We start from the raw sequence: 13,939 nt of genomic DNA, 5'->3' as shown, positions 1-13,939 counted from the left end.
GGCTGGTCAGACATTGACACTACAGAAGTCATGGGCTGTATCGGGGCTGTCACTGGCTAGCCTGTCTTGTGTCTTGCCTTCTGATTGAAGGCAATCAATTATTTGTTCTTTGTTCAATGTTAAGGGCCTACTATCTACCAGGCACAATGCTAGGTACTGCATTGTTTCCCCTTAAAAAGACTATTGTTGTCACAATGGGAAACTCTGATACAAGTTCCCTTTAGTGAAAAAAAGCAGCATAGATTTAGAACTGCAAGGGACCTTAGAGGCCCCAAAGTTCAATTGTACCCACCCCCACCTCCGCCACACATACATATTTTATAGATGATTACATTACTAGTAAGTGAAGATAAAGTCTATCTCTTTTATGAAGGATATCTAATATGCTATCTTGGGCAGTGAACACCATATATAATGAATATGGTTAATTAATTGCCCTAGCTGAATAATAAAAGATTGTCCAAATAACCAGACCATTATTTTGCTTCAGCATAGGTGTTAAGAATAAGACTAAGAACTTTCCAGAGTCTCAAATGTCTGAAGCAGGATTTGAACCTAGGTCATCTTGACTACATCTAAGGATCTAAAAACTAAACAAGTAAAAGGGGGTGGGGAATCATATCCTTAATAAATCCAGGGATTACATTATAGCATTTTTTTCATTAATAGTTTGCAAATCTCTGGCTAAAAACTTTCTTTCATTTGATAATTGCTCCATCTGCAAATCTGTTGTTAATGATACTGAGTTTAGGAGAAAGAACCCTAACAAAACCCTGGGATACTTACTACTTACACATACCTTTAAATATTTCTTGGGCTAATCCATGTGCTTCAAAAGTCAACAATGACTGACCCAAGAACATATTCTGAAATGGTTGTTGCCTTCTTCACTTAAAACAAAAACTTAAAAAAAAATCAGGCCAAATTTTATTCTATTTCAGACCTAAAAAAAAAAAGAAAGAAAGAAATCTATAAAATCCAGGCACAACTCTTTATATTGTTGGGATTTCTACCCCCAGCTTATTTTTTTCCTACATATAAAATCAGGATTTGGAGAGGATCTATAGTTTAACCCCTTGAACTAAGGTCCTGCCCTGATAGCTCACTGAAGAGTGAAGGTGAATGAGCCTGGGTTTTTAAAGGGCCAGCAGATTTTGCTGAAGCTGGAAAGACTTCCAAATAGAACTAACAACATGTGGCCACCAAAATGACTTTTTTCAGCCACAGCCACCCATAAAGTCATATCCTAAAGTACAGAGGAGGCCATAAACCACCAATAGAATCACTTGAAACATTTGAAAATATTTGAATAGATTTATTTATTAAGCAGGGAATCTAGATAGTAGAGGGGATAGAGGGCTGATCCTGAAGTCAGGAAGCCTCATTGTGAGTTCAAATCTGGCCTCAGGTACTTCCTAGCTGTGTGACATCCAGCAAGTCACTGTTTGCCTCAGTTCCTCAACTGTAAAATGAGCTGGAGAAGAAAATGGCAAAACACTCCAGGATCTCTGCCAAGCCACAAAGAATCAGACATAATTGAAAAACAAAAACATTTATTTAGGTAGCTAGGAGGCACTGTAGAGAGAGTGTAGAACTAGGAGTCCGTATAGATCTGAGTCCAAGTCCTCCCTTTGATACTATCTCTATGACACTCAATGGATCACTTAGCTGCTCACAGTCTCAGTTTTCCTATCTGTAAAAGAGGGATAATAATAATAACCAAAGGTTTGTTGTGGGGCCCAACTTGGCTTTAATAACTTAGAGCTGAGCTAAGACTTTTGGAATACCCTGTATTTGAAGCACATTGTCAAATTTAAAGTACTATATAAATATCAGTTATTATCATCAGGTTGACCAAAGAGTGGTGATGTTTTCATCCATACACGTCTCCAAGACTTCCTGCTAAGTTAAAGAGGAGTGGCAACCTTTGTTGGTAAAGAGGGTATCCACACGGGAAATTCCACGTCCTTGAAATAGTGTTCCATCTTAAATATTCCAGTAACACAGGGAGAGGCAGAAAGAGTAATCTGCTGCAGACACACTGATTTGAGAGCCAGAAGTCTAGGGGTTGAATCTGGCCTTAGCTCTAGGCTGCTTTAGGAAAATCATATAACTCTGTAGACTTAGTTTCTGCATCTGTTAAATGAAGGGGTTAGACCAGATGGTCTTAAAGATTCTTCTTCCAGATCTAAATCTATGATCCCATAAAATGCCAAACTGAGTTATTTATGCTCACTCTAAAATAATGTTTCATAGATGGTTAGGGCAGGACAAGAACTTAGAAGTCATGCAATCCAACAGACTTCAAACTTTTATAACTGCAAGTCAGGTATCATTTATTAAGCTCCTACTATGTGCCAGGCAGTGTTTTAAGCCCTGGAGATAGAGGAAAAGAAAGGCAAAAGACAGTCCTTTCTCTTAAGGAGATCAAAGTATAATGGGGGAAGACAATATGCCAACAACTATGTGCAGTCATGATATTTACAGGATAAACTAGAGAAAATAAACAGAAGGAAGGTATTAGCATCAAGGAATTCTGGGAAAGGCTTCTTGCAGAGGGAGAGGGCATTAGCTAGGACTTATCTGAAGCCTGGGAAGTCAGAAAGCATAGATGAGGAGGACAAAAGTCCCAGAGTATTAGGGAGGAAAATGAACATGTGGCCCCAATATATATTTACTTATATGTAAATTATAATCTTGTTACTGTACTCATAGCTATGTATATTCTAACAAAAGTTTTAATTATTGATTTTATGCATTTATGCATTAAAGTATAAAGTTAAATGTCTTTAATTATACACAAAGGCATCAGAAGCAGGGCAGTGGAGGGCATCTGCTGCATCTCTACCATCACCGGCCATCTTGCCTTTTGTTTTGAACCTGGCCTTTGATGGCTCTAAGAGAGTAAGGTTAATGATAGTGTATTTCTGCCTCACTAAAATCCAATTTACACTCAAGTCAAAAGACATCTGGCACCATCACGTGGGCCGTCTCTGAGACCAAGGGACCACCAACCAACCACTCCAGCTACAGGGGAACGGGGGCAAAAATGTCGATGCCTGGATCCAAGGAGTGAACCCCGACCATAAAATCAGTTCTCTGAAACAAATTTTTTTCTGATTGGATATTCTTTCCCTCAAATTATCCCTTAAGGCTCTCCCTCTTTTCCAGGCTCCCACTTGCCGATATTTGTCTCAATCTTCCCAACCACTAAAGCTAGGAGAAATTACCGAAAAATAACCCCTCAGCTAAGGGTTCCAGGAAGCCTCCTTAGCTAGTGCTCTGGACATTAGGAAAGTCTCGCCTATCTAAAGCAGCAGCAGGGGCCGGAAGCGGAGGTTCCCCCAGACCGCAGGCCTATTACCTTTTGGCAGTCAGTGAGCAGGCTTTGGGGGCCTATCCCTAAAAGTAAAAGGTGGTTGGACGCTAACTCCAGGCTCTGGTGTGAGGCTGTCCGAGGCCATGGACGCCTCCTCAATTCTTTATTACCCCGCCCCTGCCCCCTACAATACTTTCTGCTCCAGTCACCACAGAGACATTCTCCCCCCACACCAGGCTCATTTCCGGGTCCTACTCCTTCACTTCCGCTGTGGTTTCTACCCCATCCTCGTCCTCCCATTCTTTGCACCACTTAAATAATCCTACCCGCCCTTCAATGTAAAGTTCTAGGTGCACACTCCTCCTGGTCTTCTCTCTTGATGGGACTGTTGGGTAGAATACCAAATGCCTCCGTGTGTTCCTTTATAGAGACCGGAAACGGGACGGTCTGGCGTCGCCCCTGTTGCTCCCCAGCGAGAAAGATGCCGCCTCTCCCTCCCCCTCTTTCCTGCCCCACCCCTCTTAGATTGTAAGTGCCTTGAGGTCGGGGGCTGTCCTATATCAGCTGTTTCCTGGCAGTTAGCGGAGCACCTGGCCCGTAACAACTACTCCATAAACGTTTACTGAATTAGACTGGCTTTATGGGATTGGGCCGGTTCCAAGGCGAAAGATGGGTAAGGGCTAAGCAGTGGGGAGTTAAGTGACTTGCCCAGGGTGGCAAACTGGGAAGTGTCTGAGGCCATATTTGAACTCAGGGCTTTCTGAATCCAGACCCAGTTCTATGGGTTCTGTCAGTTGCATAGCACCTTCCATGTGGTTCTATATAATAACAAGGAAAGGTGGTTGTAGGGATCACAGGAAAGAATATTTATTAAGGATCATTTAGCACAGGGTCTGGCATCTGGCACACATAGTAGACACTAGAGACATTCTTATTTTTTCCCAAGGTTCCAGGCACTACAATAAATGATTTAAAAATATCATCTCATTTGATCCTCACAACAATCCTGGGAGGTGGATTCTATTATTATCCCCATTTTACAGATGAGGACATTGAGGCAGACAGAGGTTAAATGACATACCCAGAATTACTCAGCCAGGAAGTATCTGAGGCTGGATTTGAATTCAAGATCTTCCTCACTCAGGGCCCAGCTCTCCAGCCACCAAGACATCAACCTGCCTATTTCTAATCTTTTAGCCAAAGTGCTTGCATGAAAGTCAAAGACCCTCTTCCTTTTTAATTATTGTTTGTGGTCATCTAGCCAGGAACCAAATTCTGATGTTCCCAGGAGAAATCTTGAGTCAGGGCATACTGTCTTATTAAGAAGCCTCAAGAACTGAATCAGAGTTCCTGATCCTGAGCCACTGGTTACATGTGTATAATTATGTGTCTCCTTGCCCTTGACTGGGCTCCTTTTCTTTCTTTAATTTCCCCTCACTTCTCACTAGACTCAGTAATTTCTCCCTGTCCCATGGCCATAGCTAGGATACTCAATCAAAACTCAACAAAAGGGAACAGAAGATGGGTCAGAACACCAGGATCTGATCCCTAAGAATCAGGCTACTCCTTCCACTCAAGGTGTTGAGAGGACTTATCTGCCTCCAGAGAAAGAAGCTATAAATATAACTATATATTGTATGGTTTTGTACGTGAGAGAAATGATGGCTTTCTCTAGTTCAGGGAGGAGAGGGAAGGAGAGAGAGAATTTGGAACTTAAAATATAACAAAAAAAAAAAAGAAATTAAATTTTAAAAGGTAAAAGAATCTAGGAGAGAGTGCCTCTATTGTCTTGGCATTGATTTGTGACTATGGATGTAGGTGGTGTAATGGATTGAGAACTGGACTTGGAGTCAGGAAAATCTGGGTTTGAATCCAGGTGAATGTGTGATGCTGGGCAAATCACTTACCCTCTCTTGGTCTCAGTAAGATGGGAATAATAATAGCACGCTACAGAGTTATGGAGATCAAATGAGATAACATGTAAAGTGCTTTTCAAATCATAAAGTCCTGTTATTATTTTCAAGTTGTTATTCTCGAGTAATTAATCCATGTTAGTAACAGAATCATAGTTCTGAGGTCATATGGGTCTGTTTCAATCTTGGGAATTTCTGTATTGATTTAGAACTTGAACCCTAGAGATTACATTTCCCACAATCCCCTTTTCTCTTTCCTGTTTGTAGTTTTTTGGGTGCTTGCTGGAGTTTTGTAAATTCCTCTTAGCTCTAAGTGGATTTTAGTAAATAGTATTAAAATGATATTTGGAGTATTGAATATTAATTTTAATCTTTACATCTCTAAAAATCTTTGTTTCATCGCTACCCAGAGTATGCCCTGGGAATATCAGAATTTAGCTCTTTTTGCCCTTACCTGTGTTTCTCCTGGGAACCTAAGAATTTCATTCATGTCTAAATCACAGCCAAAAAATAGAAAGGAAAAAAAGTAGGAGAAAGAGTTCTTAAATTACAAACAAGCACTCAGTCTAAGAAGAGACCAAAAACAGGGTAGTCTTTATTTAACTCAAATTCAAATCCAAAGGCATTTGAACCTGAATTTATAAACAACAGAGGCAACACTCTTTCCCTGGACTTACACATTCCAAGGACCTCTAGAGTTCTTCAGGCTTAAAGTTCTACCCTTCCTCCTAAAGGATGAATTACTGGCTTAAAATCACCTCCCCTGAACTAAGGCAACTCATATTAGTTACAAGGGGACAAATCAAGGTTGTTGAAACATTGTTGTTTGTTGTTCTTTGGGTTGGTCTAGGAACTGCCCCACTGCTCCTTGATCAACACAAGAATATCTCCCTTGGCTCTGGAAGAACTGGTCCTGTTACTGCTTTATCTGACACAAAGTCCCTGCCATCTTATGGCCTCTTCCTTTAGCCTTGGGAGGATGCCCTGGAGGATTTTTTGATTTATTGAAGGGACTTCATGGACACACAGATATCTTTCTGGAGCTCATTCTGATTTTGTATGTAAGTATTTCTTCTTTATGCATATCTCTTTCTCTAGCTTAGAATCTATCTCCACTGTTGTTCAGTCATTTTTTCAGTCATATCCAATCCTTCATGACTCCATTTGGAGTTTTCTTGGCAAAGATATTGGAGTGGTTTGCCATTTTCTTCTCCAGCTCATCTTACAGATGAGAAAGCAAGGCAAACAGGGCTAAGTGATTTGCCCAGGGTCACACAGCTAGGAAGTATTTGAGACCAAATTTGAATTCACAAAGAAGAGGCTTCTTGACCCCAGGCCTAGAGCTCTATTCCCTGTGCCACCTAGCTTCTTCTTGGGATTTATCCATAGCCCCCTCTGAAACTCCAAGGCCAAGGGTATAATTTACCAAATGACCAAATTAGGGTAAGTGTATGTCCCTCAACACCATGGTCCATTTTCCCCAACTCTCTTTTCTTTCTGTTTCTTGATATCCCAATTCCTAATGCTTTTTGCTGGCTGATTATTCTCAAAGCTCTCCCATTAAGGAAAAAAAATGGTCTTTTACTTTATATAGCCTCCTCTCTAAACCCAGCAGTTTTGGCAAAAATTCCTTTCAGCTGTCACCACTGCCTATCCTTTACATTACCAATTTATCCTGACCAGAAAGTCCCTTCTCCCTACAAGATGTCCCTTCTTCCTCTTCTAAGAAGTCAGCACATATTCAGGTCAATCTTCCTCATGCCCTGGGTAAATTGTTTGTCTTTCAAAATTCCACATTTACATATTATGTAATTAATTCACATCCAAGTGGTACTCAAATAATAATCTCCTTTTTCTTAAAAAGAGTTTTTAATAAAATAATAATTGGAGGCTGAAGAAACTGAGGCCTGCAGAGGTTAAGTGAATTTCCTCAAGGTCACACAGTAGTAAACAGCCAAGCTGAGATTCTAAATTCAATTCCTTTAAATTAAATTTAATAAATATTTATTAAGAGCCTACTAGGTGACAGGTACTGAGCTAAGCCCTGAAGATACACAAAAAAAAAAAAGCCAGAAGACAACCCTTGCCCTCAAGGAGCTCACAACTGAACAGGGGAGACAAGATAGAAAGCAAGTTTTATACCGGATAATCAGAAATAAATCACAGAGGGAAGGCACTGTAATTAAAAGGAATTGGGGAAAGTTTCCTGTAGCATGTGGGATTTTAGTTCAAAGGAAGTCAGGGAGGCCAGTAGTCAGGACAGGGGAGGGAGGGTGTTACAGGCATGGAGAGAGCCAGAAAAAAAGTCCAGAGCCAAGAAATGCAGAGTCCTGTTCATGAAACAGCCAGGAGGCCAATATCACTGGACAGAAGAATGCTTGTTGGAAGGAGTAAGGTGGAAGAAGACTGGAAAGGCAGGAGGGGAACTAGGTCAATAAGAAGCCACTGGCATTTACTAAGAGGGTGGGAGTGGGATCTGATCCAACCTGTACTTTAGAAAAATCCCTGTAGTGGCTGAAGAGGATGGACTGGAGTGGGGAGAGGCTTGAGGCAGCCAGAGCAATAGGGTGACCTATAGTGATGGCAGTGTCAGGGGAGAGAAGGGGACAGCTTCTATTTGGGGGAGTGGGAGATGGGGAAAGGGGTCTAGGATGACTTCTAGATTGTGAGCCTGATAGCCTGGGGGGACAGTGTAGGCCTCTACAGACATAGGGAAAGTAGGAAGTCGAAGGATTTAGGGGAAAATAGGATGACTTACATTTTGGGAATATTTCAATCACTTGTTGGATGTCCAGTCTGAGATGTCTGAAGGGCAGTTGGAGGTGAACAGAGAGATTGGGCCAAAAAGGGTAGATCTGAGAATCATTTGTACAGAGAGGACATTTAGATCCACAGGAGCTCATGAAATCAATCACCTAGTAGAGCCCAGGACAGACCCCTGAGGTACCCCTATGGATATACCTGGAGGACCAAGTTGGGTTCCAGACCCAATTAACACTTTCCCATCAGTCTTTTGTTACCTTATGTCTCTGGGAGTGTCATCCTTTTTCTTTGTTTTTGTCTTCTTCCATCTCCATTTCCCTCCTTTCTCCCTTACTCCTTTTTTCTCTCTTAGTTGATCATAAAATATATGAAGCATATGTTTTAGTATTTATCATTTTCTGGGTTATACAAACCAGAGCTGGAAATGAATCAGGGGCTCTTTCATCCAATTTCTTTGTCGTTCAGGGAAGTGCTTTGTCCAGTCACCCAGGGAATGAGAAAGGCAGAATAAATGGAATATTTTATCTTTGAGATAAAGTATAATGTAAAACTATATTCAATTTAATGGCTACTGAATCCACATCTTTTTTTTTTAAAGGCTCCTTATGCATCTTGGTTCTCTTACTTATTAATTCAATTCAATAACCATGTATTATGGGCCTATTATGTACAGGGGCTGGGCTAAGCAGGACCTCGGGCAAGTCACTTAGCTTAGGGATGGTAGGCCCAACTCCAGCCTGTGGTGTCGCCAAGATCACAAGCTACTGGGTGATCAGAAAGGAGCCTCCGCTACAGTGGGTGAAGGGGGCAAGAGAGAGGGGGTAGAAACGGGAAAGAGGTGAGGTGATAATCATATGTGCAATTTGTCACCATCCCGGGTAATTTTTTTCTACCACTGACCACTAGGAGCTAACAGGTACTGCTACACATTCCTCACCCCACCCATCCCACGTGTCAATTATTTCCAGTGCATCGCTTGCTTATTTATTTGCTTGTTTGTTTCCACGTGGCCTCCCCAGTTAGCGTGTAAGTTCCTTTATCCTCCAACAAAAATGCAAGAACTGGGTCAGTTGTAAAGTTGGTGAAATAGAAAGTAAAGTGATGCTGTTTGACCACAAAAAAGGAAGGTTAATTTGGGGCGGAAAAGGTAACTGGAGAATGCGGGCATCGATCCCGCTACCTCTCGCATGCTAAGCGAGCGCTCTACCATTTGAGCTAATTCCCCTCCTGAAACAGCACTTTTTAGCACTTCCCCTAGGGAGCGCTGACAGTGGCTCTGATTGGCAACTTCCTAATTCCAGCCCAAACCCTGCTTTATCCTTTCTCTTCCCTCCGGAACTAGGTCACACAAAACTTTTTTCCAAAACCGGAAACTTTTGTTGTCAAAAGAATTGAGCTTCTCCTTCGAGCCGGAATCGAACCAGCGACCTAAGGATAACCAAGGGCGGGCACCTCTACAGTCCTCCGCTCTACCAGCTGAGCTATCGAAGGAAGCTGCAAACCCTTGCCCAGGACGACACCATAAAGCAGCTACGCTGCCTCCTCTCTTCCCACATGCTGCCTGCCTGCCTGCCTGCCTGCCTGCCTGCCAGTGTTTCTCCTAGCTCTCGGAGAAGAAAATACTTCCACCCCCTCTCCTCTTTCTTCTCTCTCACCTCCCCGCAGCATCTCCCTGATATCGCTGATGGGTCCTGGAGAAGCTTTCCACAAACTCCCTGGCCGAGCGCCTGTCCTAGGGACCCGAAGGGGGTGGGACGGTCGGAGAGGCTGCTGGGGAGGGGAGGGGGCCTTTAATCTAGAGGGGCTCTTATTCTAGAGTGTAGATTTACCTTGCGTAGGGGATTTCTAGAAAATGGATTGTTCTTAAAAACAAAGCGCCACGTGGGAACTTCGCCCAGAGACCCCTCCCAAGCCGGCGAAAGGCCTTGCTTTGGACTCCTCGTTTCCCTGTTCTCTATTCGTACTTCGCCTTCTCTTCTCTCCTTAGCTTTTTCTTCATCCCTGTCTTGCTGACTTCCTCTCTGTTTCCATCTATCCGTCGTCTCTCTTCTCTCTGGCCTGTCTCTTCTTTCTTTTCTCTCAGTCTCTACCTCTTTTGTCTTTTTATTCTATCATTGCCCCTTTCTCCGTTTCTGCTCTCTTGCCTTCTCGGTTTCTTCCGTTTCTCTCTCTAGCTGTCTTCCCTCTGCCCATTTCTTCTTTCTGTCTCGTCTCCTTAGCTGAGTGTTCCCCCTCTGTCTTTGTCTCTTTTCTCTTTGTTTCTCTCTAGCCGTTTCTTCTCGATTTCTACTTTCTCTTTCTTCCTGACTCTGCCACTATCTCGTTATAGAGGTGGCCCTGATCAACCTTTTATGTATTTTTTCATTGATCAAGTACAGTATTCTCCTCTCCCCCCGGGAACAAAAGGAAAAGAAAACTCCAGGAGCAAATATGCGCCGCTTCCTTTTAGGGCGTCCCAGCCTTCTTTGGAGTGGAGGGAACTCTTCGGTTTCTTGGTCTACTGAAGCATCAAACTCCATTCCACAGCTAAGCGCTGCTGGGACCCTACGGACCTCCCAACTCCCTGCCGCCAAGGGGCTTATATTCCACTGGGAAAATATGTTCGTACACAGACTAGTTACTAAAGGTAATTTGAGAAAATACTCCCTTGCCCTCAAGATGCTTATATTCCCTAGGAGAAGTATCTATAAATACAGACAAGTAAATATAAGGGTTATCTGGAAAGGTTTATTTAAATCTGAAATCTCTACAACTGTACAGTGGAAGGAAAAAAAATTGGAAAACATTGTCTCCTTCGAGCCGGAGTCGAACCAGCGACCTAAGGATGTCAGGCGAGCACTTCCCACTACAGTCCTCCGCTCTACCAGCTGAGCTATCGAAGGGACACAGGAGCTTCGTGCGCCCCCGTGAGACTCAACACTTAACAGCGGGGGTTGACAACTTTTTTCGTCTGGAAAGGTTCGTCTCTTCGCGCTTGCGCACATCCAACTACCTACTGGCTACCGAGACTTAAAGACTGACCTAAACCAAGGTCCCAGAGTCCTGCGCAGGTGTCCACCGAAGCTGTTGGCCAGATCTTGGCTCCACTCCGACCACTACCGTCTTCCCCGACCCCACCCTCACCCCTTCCCACAGTGGCTACAGTTTAGCACATGAACCCGCCCAACTCATGCTGCAAACTCATTGGTAGATAGGACGTTCCACTCCCGCCCTTCTAGACCTTGTGTAGACGCCCTCCCCCGCCCGCTTTCGGGAGGGCCAGTGGCGCAATGGATAACGCGTCTGACTACGGATCAGAAGATTGTAGGTTCGACTCCTACCTGGCTCGGTTTTTTTCCCCCCAAGGAATGGTTGGAAGGGCGAGGTGGAACGGTGTGTTAAATTGGACGATCACCATTTTCGTTTATTTCTTCTTCCAACCATATAGGATAATTAAAATATACGCCACAATACTATTCTATATGATCCCAGACCATACTAACACCAAACCAATGACTTTTGTAAAGCACTCTGCACAATAGGCGCTTTACAAGCATTTGCTCTCTGGCCGATCTAGCCAACCTTGGATTCTGCGTGGACCAATCAGCGATCGATATTCTGTACAACGGCAGAAGCCTTAGCCCACAATCTTGTAGTCTCAGTCCTGAACCCCCAAATCAGATAACAAAACTAATTAATAGGAGTTCCCTCCTGGAGAAGCCCACTCCTTTTTGGGAGAGCATTAGTAGCAGACGTTTTTTGTTCCCCTGACATCAAATCTGAACTTGCCTCTTCAACTTCTCCTCATGGTCCCTAGTTTTTGCCTTCTCGGGTCAAATTCAAATCTAATCTCTCTTCCTCACAACCATCTTTGGTTGACTTCAGCTACTGGGAACTCGAATTAGTCTTTCTGTCCTTGATGGCAATCCATCCATCCTTGAATTTAATTTTTGATGAAAAAATCTTTAACACTAAAGTAATTTTGGAGTGGAATATATGAAAGAAAGCCTGTGCTGTGTTGTTTACTACTAACAAGCAATCTTGCAATGACTCACATGGTATATACATTTGTAAATAGGATTCCAGATTTTTTTTTGCCTTTACATACTTTGTCTTTGTTTTGTGGTAAATGACATGAATTTTATGTTAAGATTAAATGCGTTTTCCTGAGACATGTAGAGTTTTGCTTTTTTTTAACCATCAGGTTCTGAAAGTGGAATTAAATTTTACAGATGTTTAAAATTCACATAATTTAAAAGTATCTTAGTTTTTTTTATCTCATCTGTTTATCACAATTTAAGATTTTCCTTTTCCTGTAAACTGATGCTGATTAACATCTTTGCTTTTAAAAGCAGAAATTGGTAAACCTGGCTTCTCTTTCCCATACTAAACTTCATTAAACTTCAACTAATCATACTCCAGACCATTCTGGTTGACCCTGTCTGATTCTCTGCTCTAGCTTCCTTTTCTTCCTGCCACTGTCCTCACTCAAAGTTGACTACATTACTGAACTTGACCCTTGAGTCCCTTGCCCTGTTATCAGATCACATTCATTCATGCCTTGCCAAACCCTAACCCTGAATTACCCACACCCTCCACCTTCTGCACTTCCACCCTAAATTTAGCTGCCAAGGAAGGCTAGAAGTCACAGGGTGTGTGTGGACTGGCTCCACTACAGCTTTGAGTTATAGAAGCTAAATTTGGCCTTTATTGCTATGGAGCAATATGTTTATTCTTCCCTGATTGACTATCAGACTCTCTAAAGAAGCTATTTTAAGCCTTCTCTTTAATCCATCCTCTCTGCTCCCAGGTCTTATTCCCTTCCCCTCTTGCTCAGAAGGAAATACCTCCTGATAAAATGGAAGCCACCTGTCCTGAGTTCTCCCATACTCCCTACCTTAAAACTCCTCCACATAATTCACTGTATTGTTCCTCTGCCACTCTGGTCCATTCTCTGAGAAAGAACTGACCTTTCTTACCAAGGCCAAAGACTCAACGGATACCCCTTGGTCTCGTCCTTTTAAAAAAGAGTTCCTCCTGGAGTTTTTCCTCACCCTCCCTCATCTTCATTATCTCCTGGCTGCTTCCGCACTGACTCAAAAATTACCAGCTTTCTCCTTTCCCTCTCAAACCTTCATTGGATCTGCCATCTCTTGTAATTTGTTCATAATGTAATCTTGTTATATCTAGGTCATGTATCCGTTTGAAGCCTGTTTTGCTGTGTAGTTTGAAATACTGGTCTAAGCCCCAATTTTCACTGTTTTAGAGTTTTCACAGTCATTATTATTGAATAGTGAGTTCTTAGACCAATAATTGGGATCCTTTGATATAGTGAACACTAAGCTATGCTCATTCATTTCATCTGTTCCCCTGATTAATCATTTTAATCAGCATCAGATAGTTTTTGTTGATTCCTATTTTGTAGTTTAGTTCGACATCTGGGACTGCTAGGACCCCCTCCTTCTTGATTTTTTTTTTCATTATTCCCTTTGAGAGGCTTAACCTCAAGACCTGCTGCAGGTGACTGACTTTGTGTCTCCATACTGACCTTTCTCTGCACAAAATGGAACTCTGCCTTGCTTTCTCCTTTAAGAGGCATGTGGTGGAATTTTATTAGCTGAGACACCAAAAAATAAAACAAAATCTCCAAGCCAAAAAGAATTAGGTTTATTGATTGAGAGAGGGCTGGTCTCACGATGAAGCCAGAGTCTGGTTAAGAACCAAAGACCTCAAGTCTTGTGAGTAGACTCCTTATATAGCCCAAACTTGTGGTAAGGATACAATAATCTTCAGAGATATTTAAACTTACTTCTTATCCAATAATCAAATAAAATCAGCAAAAACCCAGAGTAAAGGAGAAGTGAAGAAAAATCAGATGATATATGGAAAAAAAAAACTGGATGATATAGGGGTGAAGAAAAACTTCACTTGGGGGTGGAGAAGTGTCAGAAAAACTGGATATAAT

At 42.4% G+C, this 13,939-nt stretch overlaps 1 protein-coding gene, 2 long non-coding RNA genes and 4 other non-coding genes across 11 annotated transcripts in view; 2 read left to right on the top strand and 5 right to left on the bottom strand.

Annotated features, from left to right (window-relative positions):
- TRIM55 (tripartite motif containing 55) overlaps positions 1–935 on the bottom strand; it is an 89,584-nt gene extending 88,649 nt beyond the window's left edge. For all 5 annotated transcript variants that reach the window (XM_007487038.3, XM_056823988.1, XM_007487042.3 and 2 more), the window contains exon 1: positions 800–935. The gene's annotated coding sequence lies outside the window, so the exon portion shown is untranslated. The remainder of the gene's footprint in view (positions 1–799) is intronic.
- A 601-nt stretch (positions 936–1,536) lies between these two features.
- LOC130457990 (uncharacterized) lies at positions 1,537–3,802 on the bottom strand. The gene is made up of 2 exons (XR_008917210.1): positions 3,365–3,802; positions 1,537–1,693 (listed from the first exon to the last, which is right to left on the bottom strand). It is a non-coding gene; the product is annotated as an uncharacterized LOC130457990 (long non-coding RNA).
- Positions 3,803–5,833: 2,031 nt separating this feature from the next.
- Positions 5,834–12,144, top strand: LOC130458419 (uncharacterized). Its single transcript, XR_008917743.1, has 2 exons — positions 5,834–6,293; positions 9,338–12,144. It is a non-coding gene; the product is annotated as an uncharacterized LOC130458419 (long non-coding RNA).
- On the bottom strand, positions 9,148–9,220 carry TRNAA-AGC (transfer RNA alanine (anticodon AGC)). The gene has a single exon. It is a non-coding gene; the product is annotated as a tRNA-Ala (tRNA).
- On the bottom strand, positions 9,396–9,486 carry TRNAY-GUA (transfer RNA tyrosine (anticodon GUA)). The gene is given in 2 exon segments: positions 9,396–9,431; positions 9,450–9,486. It is a non-coding gene; the product is annotated as a tRNA-Tyr (tRNA).
- TRNAY-GUA (transfer RNA tyrosine (anticodon GUA)) lies at positions 10,786–10,877 on the bottom strand. The gene is given in 2 exon segments: positions 10,786–10,821; positions 10,841–10,877. It is a non-coding gene; the product is annotated as a tRNA-Tyr (tRNA).
- Positions 11,251–11,323, top strand: TRNAR-ACG (transfer RNA arginine (anticodon ACG)). The gene has a single exon. It is a non-coding gene; the product is annotated as a tRNA-Arg (tRNA).
- Positions 12,145–13,939: the final 1,795 nt, after the last annotated feature.

Source organism: Monodelphis domestica, chromosome 3, assembly GCF_027887165.1.
Source record: "Monodelphis domestica isolate mMonDom1 chromosome 3, mMonDom1.pri, whole genome shotgun sequence".
Lineage (NCBI taxonomy): Eukaryota > Metazoa > Chordata > Mammalia > Didelphimorphia > Didelphidae > Monodelphis > Monodelphis domestica.
Note: the sequence above shows the minus strand (reverse complement) of the source record. Positions and strands in the feature narration are given on the sequence as shown.